At 33.9% G+C, this 8,441-nt stretch overlaps 1 pseudogene; it reads left to right on the top strand.

Moving 5' to 3' along the window:
• The first annotated feature begins 357 nt into the window (after positions 1-357).
• On the top strand, positions 358-491 carry LOC145256627 (U2 spliceosomal RNA; annotated as a pseudogene).
• The last annotated feature ends 7,950 nt before the right edge of the window (positions 492-8,441 follow it).

Raw genomic sequence — 8,441 nt, 5'->3', positions numbered from 1 at the left:
TTGGTTTTCAAGCTGCCTCTTCCCCCCCCCCACACACACACACAGTTTAACAGTAGTAGGAGGTCAAGAGAAAGAGGGTGAGAGAGAGAGAAGAGTAAGTTGGTGAGAGAGAGAGAAAAGAGAAAGAGGGTGTTGGTTTTATATTTTTATTATCGTCTAATATTTTGAAAGCTGAATTTCTAATAAAATGTGCATCTATAGGAGATAATGCCTGGGAATGTGTTCCCCCCCCACAGTTTAACAGTGGTGTGACGTCAAGAGAAAGAGGGTGAGAGAGAGGGAAGAGTAAGTGGGTGAGAGAGAGAAAAAAAAGAAAGACGGTGTTGGTTTTGTGAAAAAAGTTGTTATTTACAATTGTTCGCATTCTTGGCCTTTTGGTCAAGATCAAAGTGTAGTATCTGTTCTTCAGATGCTGCACTTCTATTTCTTGAACTCTTTCGGTGGAGGAGAAATCCTCCACGACTGAGACAATTTTTATTTTTGTACCTTTTCTCCACGTTAAAAAACGACCCTGGTGTCTAACTCTGTCCCGTGGGGAGGCATAGTAAATAGGTACAATTGTTCGCCATTAGTGGATGTTGACGTCACGTCACGTGACATGACTAAGCGTTTTTTTTTTTTAGTATGAATAACATTTTTTGTTATAATTATAAAGTCTACACTTAATTTTATAGAAAATGATGTATATATAATAGAAAAAAAAAATTACTGGTTTTGTTGGATTCAAGTGGACCCCCCCCCTCCAGTTTAAGAGATAGCAGGTCACGTGGTAATATACAAAATGGCTAGCGTAAATATAAAGATCGGTTTTTTTATCGACGAATATTTTGAAAGCTGAATTTTTTTTTATTCCTGTACATTTTTTCCTGATATTTTTCGTTAAAACTCTTGTATAAATACTATTTTTAACCAGTTAAATACGTTGGAGACATTGTCATGGAGTTTAATAATCTCTAGAACAAAGCAGAAGAGAAATTACAAAAGTATCGGTAAAACAAAGTGTTTGTTTACATTTGTTCGCCATTACTGGATGTTGACGTCACGTCACGTGACATGACTAAGCGTTTTTGGATTATGTAATATTAACATTAAAATGACAGGTTTTTTGGGGGGCCCCCCTAGGAGAGAAATGATCAGTTCACCCCCTTTTAATGGTCCGTTTGGTGTGGAATTTCGATATTTGTCATGCGGGTGATCAAGGTTCAATATGATACATAATTTGTCAACTTTGGTTGTGTCTGTCAAAAGTTTGAGCTGACGTCACGTCACGTGACACGTATTGAATAACGTTAAAATGACAGGTTTTTTGGGGGGCCCCCCTAGGAGAAAAACGATCAGTTGACCCCTTTCTACTGGTCCGTTTGACGTGAAATTTCGATATTTGTCATCCGGGTGATCAAGGTGCAATATGATACCAAATTTGTCAACTCTGGTTCCGTCTTTCAAAAGTTTTAGCGTTACAAACAAACATACATACATACATACATACATACATACATACATACACACCGATTTTTGCCTTTTATATATATAGAAGACACAATTCTCTATTGATTATTATATTGTACCCAATGTATAATAGTGATTTAAAATGTTTTTTAAAAATAAATATATGGCTTGGGTGTCATCAACTAGAACCGAAATCGAAACATATAACTCTCCAGCATTAATTATTACTATCTAAGTTAGTCCATGGGCATATAAACACTTAAAAAACAACGATGCTGAAAGTATAAATGCATATTTGCGCATGCGTAATAGTAACAGGCTTAGTCGTCTTGCGTCTGCTATGTTCCATTTTTTTTTCAATGTTGTTCTTTTAGCAGCTATTTTATCTGTGCCTAAATCCAAACGTAGATTCCATGAGCAAAGTTTCTTTCTTAGAACTGCACGCCAGTGGAGCTCTCTGCCGCTTGCCTGTTTCCCACCTGATTACAACTTGGACGTCTTCAAGTCCAACATAAACAAACTCCTGACAAACCGCCCCCTTAAGTAAGACACTCTATCAAAACCCCCAATACTAATGATTACTACAATACTATCTCACTGATTACTGTACACGCAATAACCCTTATCCCTGAGTGGCCTTCTGACCTTGATAAGTGGTGACCCCCATGTAAAAAAAAGCTAAAATTCAAATTGAATTTGTTTCATGAGTCAAAATCCCCTATATATCAAGTTACAAGTTGGTAGACTAAAAATTGACAAAGTAATTTGTTAGAGACCGTTCTTTACACAGACGGACAAGGTCACACACACACACACACACACACACACACACACACACACACACACACACACATATATATTTATATATACACATATATGTGTGTGTGTCATCTTGTCTGTCTGTTATTGCGCAAATCATTAGATAATGAGTAGATCACTCTGACAGACGTAAAAATGTATCAAAAAATAAATGTTTAAATTTCAACAGTATTTCTAGCGGTTAACGGTGGCTGAATGGATTAGGTCTTTGCTAATGAAGCCAGATATTGCTTCTGTTGCCGGGTTCGAATCTATCGACCGGTGTTAATCAAACATCATGGACTGATGACTCCCAAAAAGATGAAACACTAGTGTCTGTAGGTATTTAATAATTATTATAGTAAATAATTATATATATATATAACTATTTACTATAATAATTATTAAATATCTATATTAATCATGATATATACCTATATTAGTAATTAATTAGGTCCTTGCTAATAAAGCCAGAGATGGCTTCTGTTGCCGGGTTCGAATCTATCGACCAATGTTAATCGTAACACCCTACACTGATGATTCCTGAAAGATGATTTCCCAGACACTAGTGTTTCATCCTTTTTCGGGAATCATCAGTGTAGGGTGTTACGATTAACATTGGTCGATAGATTCGAACCAGGCAACAGAAGCCATCTCTGGCTTCATTAGCAATGACCTAAGTCATTAATAATATATATATATATATATATATATATATATATATATATATATATATATATATATATATAGTGTTATAATGGAATAATTCCAGGAGGAAATCCGGGTATGAGAGCTCAATGTGGTAAATAGAGCAATAACATAAAAATATAACACGGAAATTACATAATTGTCGATGCAATAATTTATTTCAACCTTATGGTATTTTCAAGCATCTAAACTAGACAATTACATTTTTGATACTGAAATAAAGAAAGAAAAAGAATCGGGACCCGACCGCCAAAAACCAGAGGAGGTGGTAGTAGCAATCCACTTAATACATTTTATAGAGAGGGTGGGAATTAAGTTTGTATGGGAGGGATTTAAAAAAAAAAAAAAACAAGAACATTATGACACTTAAACGGCTGTCCGGTAGCCCGACGTAACAACAGACACACACATACACACACACACACACACACACACACACACACACACACACACACACACCTTACACACACGCACAAACACATACACACACACACACGCCCCTAAATATGCACGTTCTTACACGTAAATGACTTGACACGCGTTTACTAACCTAGGAAGAAGAGGGAGAAATATACGGATATAGAGAGAAGGAAATAAATTGCGCGTAAGGGAAAGAGAAGAAGAAAGAAAAAAGAAGGAAGAGAGTGACCATCCGCTGCCTGTCATATGGTTTAATTAGTCTAGAATCTCTGAGAAAGAGAAGGGAAAGAAAATGAAGATTATACGCGCGTCATAGAGTTAATTGAGTCATGGAAAATAAGTCTATTAAAAGATATATAAAAAAAATTTATATACAAAGTTTTAAAACTATCTGTATGTTTTCATGTTAAAATTAGTTTGAAATAAATATTATCTTATAATACATTTTAATTTTCTATATTGTATTTGTAATATATTACTATGAATTCAAAAAATTGAGTCTTATGTAGTTAATATTTTATATATTTTTATGTAATTAATTTTATTGGTGATTATAGCGGTCGTTGTTATTTTGCTCACTAATATTTCACTTCCTAATTTATTAAGATGCAGAAATATATATATATATATATATATATATATATATATATATATATATATATATACTCACACGGACAAACAAGGTCACTTTTATATATATGTAGATAATAAAATAGCGTAATTTAATCGATAAAAGAACTATGTAATCCAGTTAACCTTTAATGACTCTCGTTAATGTGTCTCTAGTTATTTTATACTAGCGGGGGGGGGGGCGTCCAGCTTTTTTCGATCGTAAAATACGCTTAAATATGATATTTTAATTTGTCCAGTTTTCGTATATATTATTATAGAGTCGTGATTTCAAATGTAAAAAAAAGTATTTGGGTGCCATCAACTAGAATCGAAGCCGAAAGCAAAACTGTAGCATTCAAAGCTGGTGACGTTACCACTGTACCGACGTGACATGCATATAGACTGATTAAAACAAACTAAGATGAATGTACAAAATGTATAACAATTTTTTTTAATTTTTTGACCCCTTAAAACTATATTAACCGACTCAAGACGACCCATAAAAGAATTGCCCATAAAAAATCCAATCATTTGAGGCCCCTAGTTCCGCTCTGCGATTTTTAGTTTCGGAGGAGATAGAGTTTGAAAATGTGGAAACAGACGGACAGACAGACATAGTGAGTTTTATAAATTAGATTTACCATAGGCAAAATTCCTGATTGCAAAATATACCGGGTAACGCTAGTTACAAGCATCAAGTAATAAATAACATTGTGATAAATCAACCGAAAATAACAATTGAATTTCCGCATTATTAAGAATAGAAAACATTTGAAAATAAATCGAAATTCTGATCATAAATGTGACCAATGCCCACCATTTTTTTTTTTTTTTTACAAAATTCAATAGTTGATCTGAAGATTTTGCCGATATTATAACAGGAGCCTAATTTCATTAATTCCATCTTTTTTTCTCTGCAAACTGCTTCATTTCATTTGGCCAAATTAGTCTTCTGAAGACTTTCCGATTGGTAGCTATTCTATACAAGTCCTGGAGATAAGGAATTCTCAGTGGGTAACTGTTCTGTACTTGTTCTGGACTTTATAATTTTGCAGGCAAAGAGCAAAAGACCCCTTTTGTATTGACACAAAAACAAATGATTTGCTGGAATGTTAAAAAGATTCAATTGTTATGGAGCAACTCTGATTAATTGATAGCAGAACGTGGTTTAATTTGATTTGTAAAGGTTATCGAAAGTGGTGGAGAGTACTAGGGAGAATTGTTGTCACTCAGACTCCAGGGAACACTACAGGTTGTTCTACAAAAGAAATCTTTAGTGATCGCCTGTGTGAAAACTTTTAGTGAATAATAATAATAATAATAATAATAATAATAATAATAATAATAATAATAATAATAATATATTATGATAAAGTCGTATTCCTTATTAATGTTAATCCTGTGCAGTTCTAGGAGGTCTACCCTCCCAGGCTTTGTCTAATCTATTTAAGAAGGGAGTAATTTGTTACCGATCGACCGAGGCGCCATAACCGGGGTTTCTTTGTTCAAAATTTGATGGTTGGTTGGTTATTTTTGTTTTACGGCATATCAACCCTTTTCAGGTTATTTAATGCTGAATCCAAAGATTTTTAAAGAACAATTTTTTTAATAGAATATATTTGTTGTCTTCAAGTCGGTTGGGACTCTAACAGGTACTACCACTCCGGATCAGAGTGGACCTGGGAGCAATGGCAATTCAAGGGTGGCTCCACACTCCCTAAAGCCCCCAAGCTGGGGCCTCACCATCGGATATAGTTTTAGGTCATATCCAGGACCTCAAACTTTGATTAATATGAAAGGTATACCCTTTCACACATTAATTTTCATTTCAGTAGGAGTCATATGCATACTATTTATTCAAAGATAAATCTACACTCAAAAAGTAACTTTATTTGCATATTACATTAAAGAAAATTTATTTTAATAATTAGTTCCATGTTATTAATTTTTTGTTGTAATAGAATTGTCTTCATTGTTTTATTTAGAATTATTATTTAAAGTTTATTTTACTCGAATTTATGATTAATTTATTTTCGATTATTATCAAACTACACCAGTCGCCTTTTAAAAACGGAAGTAAGTTTATTTATTTAAGCTATGAGAGTTATCTTTCGTTTAATTTTCATGGACGAAAATTGATGTACTTAATGCATCCATATATCGAACATGTAGTCCATGGCCTTCAGGCCGGGATCAAAGTGTAGTATCTGTTCTGCAGATGCTGCACTAAAGGTAATTTGTTACAGTCAATGGAGAGGAAACCCTCTATACTGGGACAATTATTATTTTTGGTTACCAGAGTGCCCCCCCCCCTTTTTGCCTACTTTTAGGGGAGCTGGTTTTTACCCCACATTAAAAACGGCCTTGTGCCTAATTTGCTTTGGTGGGGAAGCAAATAAATACATTAAATATTATGTGACTAAACCTTTCGCCCGATAACAATTTTTCTAACATGGCAACGCCGAGTATATACAGCTAATAATAATAATAATAATAATAATAATAATAATAATAATAATAATCTATTTGTGATGGAGATTTGGTGTCTGTCCGTCTGAAATTATGTAGACTTATTTGGCACGTCATGCTGGGATTTGAACGCTTCGTAATAAAGAAGCCACCACGTAATTTTTTTTATAATCTTCTATAATGTAAATCTCACCTATCTGCTTAAATGTATGTATGCATGTATGTATGTATGTATTTATGTATGTATGTATGTTTGTATGTCTTGCAAAAACTTTCGACAAAGGCAACGGATCCTGACAATATTGGTATCATTTTGAACGAACACCCCATAATTTTATTATACCATATTTCTTCAAACTGAAACATAATTATCAAAGTATACTTGCGCAAATAGATATGAAAAGTCTTTATTAAAGTTTGTGCCTATTTCCATTCTATGGAGGCCAGGTGCGAACGTAGACCCCACAATTTTATTATACCATCCCTATTGAAGTTACATCATACTTATCAAAGTATTATTATGCACATCTATATCAAAAACACTTGTAAACGTTTTTTTTTATTTTTAAATTTTTTATTTCCATACTTTGTGGACCAGGCGTGTACGCAGACCCCACAATTTAAATTAATCGTCATTATGCCAGATCAAACATACCCATTCCTGTGTCTCGACATATCTTCTATCATTATATGTGATCAGTTTTCTATAATAGTCAACCATATAGGAGCCTAATCGTGACCAGACATACACACAGACGTTCAGCTTTATATTATAAGATATATATATATATATATATATATATATATATATATATATATATATATATATATATATGTATATATATACATAGAGAGAGAGATAGAGAGAGTGAAAAGAAAAAAAAGAAAGAAAGATCGATAAAAAAGACTAGAGTGACTGAATAACGATGATGAATCACGAGGAAGCGTTTTACTATTTAATTTTCTAGATAATGCCACCCGTCATTGTCAGGGAGAAATCAATGGTACACGGCTATTACAAAAACAAAAAAAACAAAACAAAACGAAACAGAAGATTGCAATGAGTATCAAAAGAAGAAGAATGGAAATCTATGGAGACTTTGTCACTCAGTTCTCACAGAAGAGACGATCACTGATTATGACTCAGGGCAAGACTCACAGTGCATAAAAAAATATGTGTAACAAGTACGCTTGGATGCCCGTTATCACCTTTCACACATACTCATTTGAAGAAATAAGATCGACCGATCAATAAAAGAGGAAAAGCAAAAAGTTGGTATCACAGACTGCCAAAAATTTAAATCATACCAATTTAAAAATGAATTGTTTCAAACTCGAATAAGCGGTAAACAATAAAGTTCTATCACCGGCGTTACTTAGAAATGACACTAATTTGTTTTATTTATATGATGTTCTCTTTTTTGTTTGTTTTTGAAACTGTTATTAGTTCTATATACAATAGCATATTGCCTCTAATGCGTAACGGGTTACTATGCTTGATGTTAGATTTATAGATGAACAAATATGTGGGGAGTTGGGAAGTAAGATATTTGTTCGAATTACATTTTAATTTTAACGTGTTGATGCGGTCGAGAAAACAAGGAGCGGGAAGAAAATTACAAAGAAATCCGAGGGGAAAATTTATCAGACTAGACAGTGTTTTTTTTTTCAACATCTAGTGATTTCTAAAGTGAAGGGGTGGGATTTTGCTCCACATCACACGTAACTGTCTGACGCATTTGGTGCGGTCGGGGAAATAAGGAGCACGAAGGGACTTTCAAAGAAATCGGTTATGAGAGTAGAAAATATTTTCAACATCTAGGGATCTCTAAAGTGAAGGGGTGGGATTTTGCTGTTAGTGGGTCGGAGATATTTGAGCACTGATCATGAAACAATGCAGCCCTCTCCCCTCACTACCACCCCGGAAAGTTAAGACTCAACCATTATCCAAGCAACCGTGGATTTTCAACGGGCCTAGTAATAAT

The sequence above is a fragment of the Euprymna scolopes genome, chromosome 32 (assembly GCF_053919585.1).
Source record: "Euprymna scolopes isolate OS-2025 chromosome 32, ASM5391958v1, whole genome shotgun sequence".
Taxonomy (NCBI): Eukaryota; Metazoa; Mollusca; class Cephalopoda; order Sepiida; family Sepiolidae; genus Euprymna; species Euprymna scolopes.
This window is presented reverse-complemented; position numbering and strand designations above follow the sequence as displayed.